The sequence below is a fragment of the Pinus tabuliformis genome, chromosome X (genome assembly GCF_031772625.1).
Source record: "Pinus tabuliformis cultivar Carrire ecotype Pingquan chromosome X, CPIR1, whole genome shotgun sequence".
In the NCBI taxonomy this organism is placed as follows: Eukaryota; Viridiplantae; Streptophyta; class Pinopsida; order Pinales; family Pinaceae; genus Pinus; species Pinus tabuliformis.
The window spans coordinates 840,478,160-840,490,546 of NC_142308.1; the positions used below are offsets into that span (position 1 = coordinate 840,478,160).

Here is a 12,387-nt window from a genome sequence, read left to right on the forward strand (position 1 = left end):
TTGACTCACCTATAACACTTAACGTGTGTTAGACCTATTTCAATGAGCAAGAAACTCATTGACATATATTATAAAAATAATATTTCTTTTATTGAATAAGTACAAATATAAAAAGTACATTTATGAAGACCGAACCTAGTTACATTTCCTTCAACACTGATTTGCATGAGGAAACTACTGACAACCTTTTGCCCACATCGGTAATTGAAAATAGAACTATGTCTCAATATATCACCTTTATAGAAGACACAAATGTGTAGAATACGAAAAGTTTGTTTACTTGCAAATCTTATCTCCGACAACCCAATGATTGTGGAAATAGTCTAATAACTTCTCATCATCTGCAAATTTGATAAAAAAATTGATCGATTGCATCTTCCACTTCATAATTAAGAATGTGTTTAATGATGAAATCTAACTCATTAAACATCTCATTGCCTTTTATGGAATTAGTGGGTAACGGATTGAAATTTTTTAACCAAGCTCTCCATACATGCCAAACACATAATATCACATCACAACCTGTGATCCTCCTACCATATTCAATGCATTTTAATGTGATATTTTTAGAAAAAATGCAAGTTTGGTTCTATCATGACAATGTTAAAGTGACCTCAAGGCAGTGATTTCATCCATTGCATCATCGACCATGAAGGCATTGATTTTACAATCAGGATAGATTTGGAAACACTTGTGCATGATCCGCTCCAATCATAGTGCAATATCATTTGATGTGTTTCGTTATGCCATGACCCATGCAACTAGCACCTTTCTTTGTTGTTCATCAAATGCCATGAGTGTATACCACTGATACTGTCATATTCAACGTTACATAAAGTCAAATACAAGTTATTAATCATATTGAATGTCTACAACTTAAATAAGTATATTCAATCAATCATTGGCATCTGACTTACCCCATATTTATTTGTATTAAATGTTGAATCCATGGCTATTAAGCTATTGTACGATAGCTTGACCATTGTCTCCAACATCCACTTTGTTTGAATCCCTATTATAAAAGGGACCTCCACACCATTGGGATTTTGGTAAAAGAAAAGAACTTCCCGGTGCTTTTGATACCAAAGGTTTACACTCATTTCATCCTTTTTGTGAAGTTGATAATTTCCCTTCACCATACTATTATATATATTTACAATATCTTTCCTGCAAAAGAAGAAATCTCTATCCCGAGTTGCAACATCCATGTCAACATGTCTCTTAATGTGGGTTCTATACACTATATCAACATGTACTCCCAAAAATAAACAACTCTCTACCTATGTAACAACGTCCCTTGAAAGATTTAGCCCATGCAAGGTCTTGGTATCACCTGAAGTGTCATGTTCGCCATGACAAGGCCAACCTTCCCCATCTTCATGTTCATACATATTAAAATTTAGTATTGTTCTATAAGGAAATTCATTCATAACCTTCACAATAAAATGGCATTGGCAACCCCTCTTATGCACAAATGAGGTTCTTCGTTTCGCTGGAGGATTTCCTCTTTTATCCTCTGGGCCAAATGAACAATGATAACTACACCACAAATTTCAAATGTTCGTACATACATAAAAAGATGAATGTGGTTTCAAAGGATCTAAACAATGCATTTTTAAAATACTCACATTTCATATCGCAATGCAGAGGTATCTCTTTGTTTTGTTTGTTTGTTTGCTTTTCATATGAAATTACATGGAGCAATGGGATTCACTTCCTTTCCTTTGATAAAGTCAGAAACTCGTTTTAACGGGATTAGGGAAACTCGATCAATACTATTGCTATTTCAATTTAGTTTCATCCAAACTAAATATTTATTAGAGAAGGTCATTTTGTCTTTGAGGTCTTGCACCTCAAGGTCCATGATATGCTGCCATTTGCTTCACTTGCCCATTTTGAATTGATCTGGTCAAACAATATGCAAGGACATCAGAACAATAACCTATATAGAAACATGTTATCAACAAAGCTATCAATTCTAAAGCAACACAATAAAAGTAAATAGATAATAGAAAATGATACACTGAAATTAGTCCTTCCCTAATTAGCTTATTTTCAGTGCTAAAAGAATTGAAATGGCAGATAAACACCAAATATGTTTTTGCAACTAGTCTTATTAGTACTAGAATAGGAAAAAAATGGAGGAAGATATTTTAAGGGGGTGTAATATGTAAGGTAAATTTTGGATCCCATATAAATATTAAGCATTTTAACTCTGTTGTAAATGAAGCAGAGTTTTTCAAGTTCTCTTGATGATCGATAGGTGAGGGAGGACTGTAATGCATATCTAATGTCATTAATGAATACAATGTTGGGAGCCCAAGAAATCACCCTATTTTGATGCCGTCGATTATTCAATCCATATGAATGGGGAAAATTAGTAGTCAACAGTAAAATTTGTGTCATTTCATTTCATTTTTAGCAGGATATAGTTGAGAATTTGGTTCATTTGAGAGTATATAATGGTTGATAATTTGCGAGATGAATATATGTGATTGGTCAACCTTTTCTTCCTATGATATGAAGAGTGTATAGTCAAATATACCATGTTTGACTCGTAATATAGTTTCTAAGAATTTAAAATCTCCCCCTTTATCAAAGTATGCACTCTCAACTTTGATTGTCCTGCTGTTTGATTGTGTGAGTATGCACTCCCAACATTAGTTGTCATGTTGTTTCACTGAGTGAGTATGCACTCTCAATTTTGATTTTTCTGATGTTTGATTGAGTGATTATTTCAGGCATAGATGGACTGGTAGGTATGAAGCTCATATTTGGGACAAGAGAACTTGGAAAGGCATTAGATTGAGCCCTTGTAGATAAGGATTTAGACAAATCTACTTCAACAAGGATGGAGTTAGCGTTCAACAAGAATGATATAATGGAAACAATATATCGATATTAGTGTCCCTTTTCATTCCTTCATAGTTCTAATGACTAGAAACTTGAAATCCTAGATATTTTAGCACTTGAATATGGAATGTGGCAACATTTACATTGAAATATAACCAATTTCAAATTGAAAAAAATTACAGAATGCATTTTTTGTTCCAACTGGAAAGACTTTCATGACATATTCAACTAGATGCAGTGGAAGAATGTAGAAATTTTGAATAATTTAACACATATTCAATGGAGATTATCCTGATCATGTACTATTGCAGAAAACATACACAATACATAAGCTCCTCTACGTTTATCATCAATATAGCAGCATCAATAACAATAAAACATCAAGAGCATTCACACATTAACACAGTATGTATCCCGGGGAAAGCATCTCGCTAAAAACCCCAACTATCTGTATATTAATGATTGAGTCATGTAACATTACACAACATAATACTTCTCACAAGTATCTCCACCTCTGTTACACACAATACAGCTCAGATCTGATCTCCAAATCTCTTCCACTGCTTGCCTGCCTCCACTGCTCAATACCTGCTCAAGAACTGATGAGAATGGCTCACCAAACTCGTTTTTCACATGCAAAATAGTCACTCAAACTTTGTTGGACGTGAGCACAAGCTATAATGTGGGCAAATACGTGAGCAAACTCATTGGCATACTCAATCCCTTGATTGTGCAAGATCTGGTGCACAACTATAGTCACAACTGATAGCAATCTGATTCTCTACCACCTGTCCCTGTTGAACTGAACATGCACTGACATGCAACTGAGTTAACTGATGTATTCATTAGTTGTATTATGAGTTAATAACTTGTGAATTAATTATTAACTAATTCACCCAACTCATCTCTAGTCTATTTGCCAGTTAGACTAAATACAACCAGTTTAACAAAGCTAAACTGAACACAACTCCATCAACTCCACAATCAACTCCACCAAACTCAACTGATTGAGTTCTAACTGAAGTCATGCATGCAACAACTCAATTGACTCATAAGAAAAGCGTATTTCCTTCTGACAGCTGCATGTGCCACATCTGTAGCTCAAACTGAAGTGCTCCAAGAGAATAAGATTAAGTTTATAGTCCAAATATTATTGTGAGATAATAATATTTGACTTTTCTATTTTTGACAGCCAGTCTAAAAATAGACTTTGATCACTCACACTTTCATCAAAAATAGAAGTCCATCTATTTTTCCCAACTTGATCAATCATCCATAAACAGCGACCTGCAATCCATAGACATGATCCATATGTCTAAAAATAGACTTGCGCCAAAAATAGCCTGCGGGCCCACTTAGTGAAGGCGACTCTTTTCACTAAGCTCCATCATCTTGTTGCAATCTCAACACTCCCTCTCGACAAGATATGGATTATCAGCAACCCCTATCCTGCCTCGGTGGTACTCGAATTTGCTCCTGGTGAGAGCCTTCGTCAGAATATCAGCATCCTGATCCTCTGTTGGAATGTACGAAAGTAACATGATCTTCCGCTGCACACAATCTCTGATATGATGGTACCTGATGTCAATATGTTTAGATCTATCATGAAATACAGGATTAGCCGAGAGTTTAATGCAACTCTGGTTATCACAGTAAATCACAGTAGGATCCAAATGAGAATCGAACAAACCAACTAGGATCTTCCTCATCCATATAGCCTCGCATGCAGCCAAACTTGCTGCCATATACTCGGCCTCCGCTGAACTGAGTGCCATGGATCTCTGTTTCCTGCTGTACCAAGAAACCGCTGTCGATCCAATACTGAAGACCCCTCCTGATGTGCTCTTTTTGTCTATTGGGCTCCCTGCCCAATCTGCATCCGTGAAGCCACATAGCTTCACCTCATCCTCCTGTCTGTACCACAAACCATATCCCGATGTGCCTCTCAAGTAGCACAATACATGCTTGCCCGCCTTCCAGAAGAGCTTGGTAGGCTTAACCATAGCTTGTGAAAGCTGGTTAACTGCATAGCATATATCAGGTCGTGTATTGACCAAATACATCAGCGACCCCACCAACTGTCGATAAACAGTGGCATCCACTTCTTCTCCCGAAGTGGCATCCTCCTTCCTCCAACCTCTAGGAAGAGGAGTATCAACAGGCTTGTAGCCATGAATGTTGAACTTCTCCAGTATCTCCCGAGCATACTTGCCCTGAGAAACAAATAGTCCCCCACCGCGCTGCCATATTTCCAATCCCAGGAAATAGTGAAGGAGGCCCAAATCCTTCATCTCAAGCTCTGTAGCAAGATCCTTCTTGCATGAAAGTATCAACAGCTCATCACCCGTTAGAATCAAATCATCAACATACAGTACAATGATAAGCAACTTACCCTCCACCACAATCTGGTATAGGTTCGGATCCGCCTCGCTCTTGGAGAATCCAAGTCCTGTGAAATAACTGTCTATCCGTGTGTACCAAGCACGTGGTGCTTGCTTCAACCCATACAGTGCTCTCTTGAGCCTGCACACATGCGACTCGCTACTGAAGACTTCAAAGCTTTCGGGTTGCTCAATGTACACCTCCTCCTCAATGACTCTGTTGAGGAACGCAGTCTTCACATCCATCTGATGAATGTGCCATCCCATCTGCGCTGAGAGAGCAAGAATCGTCCGTATGGAAGAATACCTTGCGACAGGTGCAAAGGTCTCCTCATAATCGATCCCCTCAATCTGTGAAAAGCCTCAGGCAACAAATCTTGCCTTGTACTTCTCCACACTCCCGTCAACTGCCTGCTTAACTTTGTAGATCCATCTTGAACCCACCACTGATTTCCCTTCCGGTCTAGGAACAACCTCCCATGCACTGTTTCTGACAATAGAATCATACTCTTCCACCATGGCGTCTACCCATGCGGGATCCTCCACAGCTTCCTCGAAAGAGGATGGCTCAGTCACAACACACTTGCTCATAAGAGCCATGTATCTAGTGTACCGATCAGGTGACTGTCTTTGCCTGCGTTGGGCTGTAGGTGGTCCTAAAACTTTCTCTGTATCTTGAGCCAGTCGCTCAGCTTCTGTCAAGCGCTTTCGCCCTCTGATGGTTGGCGCTGCATGAGTGGTCTCTTCCACTCCATGAACCTCGTCCTGTGGCTGATCCAAGTCCTGAAGCTCATCCTTAGGAACTAATAGCTCCTCATCTGCATGCAAGTGTAGCTCCCTCTCAAGCGAACACTTCATGGCTTTCTCCTCCTGAAATTTTATATCCCGTCGCACAACAGTTTTACCACTGTCTGGAAAATACACACGATAGTTGTGGGGCTTATCAGTGTACCCCACAAATATCCCAACCTCTGCGGTCGGCTCCAACTTCTTCCTGGCATCCTTCGTCACATGCATGTAAACGTTAGCACCAAAAATCCTCAAATGAGAAAGATCAGGCTTCTTACCAGAATAAGTCTCCTCAGGTGTACTCATGCCAAGTATCCTATGAGGACAACGGTTCTGCACATAAACTGCTGTATTGCATGCTTCCGCCCACAAGTGAAGGGGTAGGCCCTGATCATGCAACATTGCCCGTGCAGCACCCACAATCGTTCTGTTCTTCCGCTCAGCTACCTCGTTCTGCTGTGGGTTATGGGGAGCTATGAGCTCTCTACGAATCCCTTCTGTCTTGCAGAAATCCTTGAACTCGTCCGAGATGTATTCACCACCATTATCGCTCCTAAGAGCCTTCACCTTCTTCCCCGACTCCTTCTCGACCAGTGCTTTGAATTCACAGAACTTTGAATATGTCTCGCTCTTCTTCTGCATGAAGAAGATCCAGCACTTACGAGAGAAATCATCAACAAAAATCACGTAATACCTGTGTTTTGATGTCGAAGCAACTGAGAAAGGTCCACACACGTCTGTGTGAATTCTCTCAAGGATCGTCGTGGCGCGACTATCCTTCTCGTGAAAGGTGGCTTTCACAAACTTCCCAAAAGTACACCCCTTGCACTGATCTGACTGCGCAAGTGTGCCTTTAGGAAGCCCTGTAGTGATCTGCTGCAGTATCTTCAAGGCTCCATGGTGAAGGTGACCCAATCTCCTGTGCCACAACTCGCCATCATCCTGGCTCACCAATCCTTCTGCCTTGCCTGCCATTGCTGCTCATCCATCTACATGCAACTGATAAAGGTTCCTCACTCGAACCCCTATCTTCCGGGTCTCACCAGTTGTCTTGTTGCGCAGGAAGGCCTTTCCCTCGCTGAAAACAACATCATACCCCTTGTGTTCTAACATCGCCACTGAGATGAGATTCTTCTTCAATCCTGGAACATGCATGACTTCCTTCAATACAAAGGGTTTACTAGACTCCCTCTCAAAGGAAATGGTACCGATACCGGTCGCACTGTATCTACCATCATCGCCCATCTCAATGTGCACTCCAAGATCTTTGTCCTTTAGATCAGAGAACAAATCTCTATCTCCCGTCATGTGAAAAGACGCACCACTGTCCAAGAACCACACTGATCCCATCACACTTGAAACCAAGCATGCGATCAATGAAAAATCAAGCTCAAACTGAGAAGCTAAGGCCTCTCCCCCTGCAGATCCAGCAACTTGCTTGTTCTTCTTCTTCTGCGGACAATTAGTGGCATAGTGTCCGTGCTGGTTACAGTGAAAACACTTCACCTTGGACATATCCTGCTTCTTGCCTTTCGCACCAGACTGAGAAGCTTTCTTTCTCTTCCCTTTCTTTGCTTTGGCAGCCAAAGCACAATTCTCTTCATCAACTCCCTTTGACGAAGATCCGTCCCTGGTACTCCGCCTCATCTCCTCCTGCACAAGATCTGACCATAGTCTTTCCCATCCTGGAAACTTCTCCCGACCATTGACAGAGTCCTGATAGGAATGCCAACTCTTCGGAAGACCAAGGAGAGCCAAGCTCACCAAGTCCTCATCATCGACAGTAACCCCCACACTTCCCAGCTCATCTCGACACTGAGTGAACTTCGTGAGATACTTGGGAATACTGTCACCCTTCTCGCATTTGATGTTTCTGAGTTTATCTTTGAGCGCCAGCTTCCTCTGATCGCTCTTGCTTTGGAATAATTCTGTTAATGATTTCCACATCAAATATGGAGTAGCCTTTCCATGGAGGCTGGACACAATGTGATCCTTCACGCCCTCCAACAGAATCCTTCGACATTTTGCGGTCTTCTTTTGCCAAACTTCCGCCTCAGCAGCATCAGTAGGCTTTGGGATATCCGTATCTATGAACTCCTTCAGCCCGTTATCATCCAATACTGCCTCCATCCTGTCCTTCCATGCAATATAGTTTGAGTTGCCCTCAAGAGCATACTCCAATCACAATCCGTTGAAAGACATTGCTGCGTTGTCACCAAGAAAACACTGCTGCAAATTAGAATTCCACCAGCAACCAACTCAACTGCTTCCGATCTAGAATTCGTGAGAACAAAATATTTCTCGTACAGAGATTGATTGTATGGGATTTTACCGGATATTTCACCTTCCAAAGGAAGGATGAATCCAGAGGCTACCTGGCCCGATTACAGACTCTGCCTGAAGAAATAGAATGTAAACACTTCTTGAATAGTAGATCTAATGATCAATCCTCGCTTGATATCTTGTAAAAATCTCTTCTACAAATCAAGCAGCTCCGATACCATGTAGAAATTTTGAATAATTTAACACATATTCAATGGAGATTATCCTGATCATGTACTATTGCGGAAAACATACACAATACATAAGCTCCTCTACGTTGATCATCAATATAGCAGCATCAATAACAATAAAACATCAAGAGCATTCACACATTAACACAGTATGTATCCCGGGGAAAGCATCTCGCTAAAAACCCCAACTATCTGTATATTAATGATTGAGTCATGTAACATTACACAGCATAATACTTCTCACAAGTATCTCCACTTCTGTTACACACAATACAACTCAGATATGATCTCCAAATCTCTTCCACTGCTTGCCTGCCTCCACTGCTCAATACCTGCTCAAGAACTGATGAGAATGGCTCACCAAACTCGTTTTTCACCTGCAAAATAGTCACTCACACTTTGTTGGACGTGAGCACAAGCTATAATGTGGCAAATACGTGAGCAAACTCATTGGCATACTCAATCCCTTGATTATGCAAGATCTGGTGCACAACTATAGTCACAACTGATAGCAATCTGATTTTCTACCACCTGTCCCTGTTGAAATGAACATGCACTGACATGCAACTGAGTTAACTGATGTATTCATTAGTTGTATTATGAGTTAATAACTTGTGAATTAATTATTAACTAATTCACCCAACTCATCTCTAGTCTATTTGCCAGTTAGACTAAATACAACCAGTTTAACAAAGCTAAACTGAACACAACTCCATCAACTCCACAATCAACTCCACCAAACTCAACTGATTGAGTTCTAATTGAAGTCATGCATGCAACAACTCAACTGACTCATAAGAAAAGCGTATTTCCTTCTGACAACTGCATGTGCCACCTCTGTAGCTCAAACTGAAGTGCTCCAAGAGAATAAGATTAAGTTTATAGTCCAAATATTATTGTGAGATAATAATATTTGACTTTTCTATTTTTGACAGCCAGTCTAAAAATAGACTTTGATCACTCACACTGTGATCACTCACACTTTCATCAAAAATAGAAGTCCATCTATTTTTCCCAACTTGATCAATCATCCATAAACAGCAACCTGCAATCCATAGACATGATCCATATGTCTAAAAATAGACATAGTCTAAAAATAGACTTGTGCCAAAAATAGCCTGCAGGCCCACTTAGTGAAGGCGACTCTTTTCACTAAGCTCCATCATCTTGTTGCAATCTCAACATACTCATGTAAACTGTTGCAAAGTGAAAAACCCATTTGTCCAAAGATCCAAAAAGTAATTTTGGTTTGACTGATTATTATATGAGAGTCTCTACTCAATAACATATAAAAATCCATTCCATTGTCCCACCGTGGGACTATCTACTAACTAAGAAGTAAACCTTTACACAGTGTATTCTTATGTTCATGATTTTTTCCAGGCAGTATGTCCACTCTGGCCTAAAACCTGTGCAACAGAGGCATGAAAGATCTCAACTTGGATTGTTTTGTCTATCAAGAATGCAGTTATAAGATTGAAAGTAGTCCAATATCCTTCCCACTGATTCTTGAAGCATATTTTGCTTGATAAGCATGAGAGTTTGAGTGTGTGTTTGCGATGAAGTATTCATTATATTTTGAACTGTATTTAAGGAGGCATTTGAAGCAGTTGATGCTAGGCTTGGATGCGTTGTTTAAGTTGGAATTTTGATTGAAATCTCTAGAGTTGGGGGATTATATCTTTAATTTCTGACCTAATTTGTGAAATATTAAAGCGGATAGATGGAACTACACTTGCAAATGTAGGATTTGCATCATTTCTCTTTCATTCTGCTGCAAGAGAAGAACATATTTGGGAGGAATTATGCTCCTCATTGTTGCCTTCCACAAAAATTGCAGAAGTGAAAAGTATAATTTATGCATTGGGTGGGTTTTGGAAGTCCTATATAGATTGCTTTCCTATGGCCGTGAATAGAGAGAGAGTTTCTGGTATTCACTGCAATATGGAGTTCAACAAGTCAGAAAAATTGTAGTCAAACTACCGTGATAAAGAGCTCCACAATGTTTCTCCCTCTGGTTTTGTTTCACTTGTTGATGTGCATTATAGAGATAAAGTAATTTATTCCAAAATACTTTGGGGAATCCCTTATGTAGATGATTTTCATGGTTGGTTCTCTAATTGCCCTTTTAGTATTAATGTGAGAAGTATTTTTTACAGAGGTGAGAACAATGAGGGCTGGGCTAATAACTCCTCAGCAGATGGGCTACCACAAATTACATCTCTTGAGAGGGAAATGAAAGATGGGAAACTTTGGAGAGAGATTTGGAACAACATAAGGCTTAGTTGGATCCTTATATATAGAAGGGAAAAATAAACAATCAACCTTGGTAGTTAGAGTCCCCTAGGATGCCAAAGAATTGGCCAACTGATAATTATTTCCTTATACACTTTGGTACCATACTTCTAACCCATAAAATTATGCCCTTTGGGATTGTTCATTGTATCCTTGTGATGAAGTGTAGAATTTCAGATGATGGTGTTGGGGATGGTTCTTATACAACTCTGAAGTTGACTGAGCTTGCAATGTAGTTGGAAGATATGGGAGGTGCCCATGTAAATAGACGAAACAGTCTGGTCATCCTTAAAAGAGCTCTAAGTTTCCATAGAACTATGAACTACATCAATGTTTCAAAATCTTATCATCAATATTTGAAGGCAGAAAATGAGTTGAAGGATGAGAAGATGAAGACTAAAATATTGATTGATACACTAACTATGTAAACTTTGAAACGAGAACTATAAACTCAAAATGGGAACTCTGGCAAAAAAACCTCGAAAAAACATCAAAAATAGTGCTAAAAATGAAAAGTGTGTATATTGGAACGATGATTTTATTTTTTAGGGGTCAATTTTGAACATGTTTTAAAAATGGCAGTGACTACGAAATTTACTATGAAATTTTCATGCAAAATATAGCTTCAAAACAAAAGTGATGATATTAGAACAATGATTTTTTTTTTTTTTAGGGTCAATTTTCAAACTTTTAAAAAAATGCTAGTAAAACCAAATTTTTATGTGCCAAACAAAGTTGTTTATGAGGAAAAAAAACACATTAATATTTTTGGTAGAATATCATTTTTCTTTCCTAAGTATAAATTCAACATGTTTTCAACCATAACATGCTAGATACAAAAGAAATTGAATTTTTTTCAACTATAAAATTAAAAAACCATGACATTATAAACGAATTACATCACTAAATGAATTCAAAAATCATTATTTGTATATTGAATAAAACATACATTATATCTTTAATTTAATATTGTATTGTATATATTTTAAACAATAAAAATGATCATAATTAAGACATATGATCCAACAACATAAAAATGCCTCATAACTTCTCATTTAACACCATATGGAAATCATTAATTTTATTTCAAGATACGATGCATACATCAGTTATATAAACTGTATTAAACAATTATTCAAAATCACTCATATTTTCTTGCACACCATCAGAATTCACATCTTTAGATGAGTGACTGGATGCTGACGAAAATGTTCCATATTCTTCTCTTTCATCAACTAGTGCCCATCTGAGTCCACATGCATGCCCAACACTTCAGGTTTCAAAATTCTTCTAGATCTACGACTGGTTTCAGCAGACTCCCATCTCAACACTGTTCCTTCTGGTAACAACCTTTTCAGAATCTCTATCGTCTTGAAGCGAAGAGTTCCTCTCTTTGTTAAATTGAAGTCATAAACAAGTATGTCAACATCCTCCAAATTTAATATGTCTGTGCGGTAACAATTTATATTTGTACCCTTTATTTTTCTCTTTCCGCCATTTTTTTTGTCAACTACCATCTCTGGCTTATACACACCATTGAATGGGTGTGTATTTGT

The 12,387-nt window shown here is 38.7% G+C and overlaps 1 pseudogene; it reads left to right on the forward strand.

The window, feature by feature from the left end:
• The first annotated feature begins 10,070 nt into the window (after positions 1 to 10,070).
• LOC149142369 (putative F-box protein At2g36090) lies at positions 10,071 to 11,259 on the forward strand (annotated as a pseudogene).
• Positions 11,260 to 12,387: the final 1,128 nt, after the last annotated feature.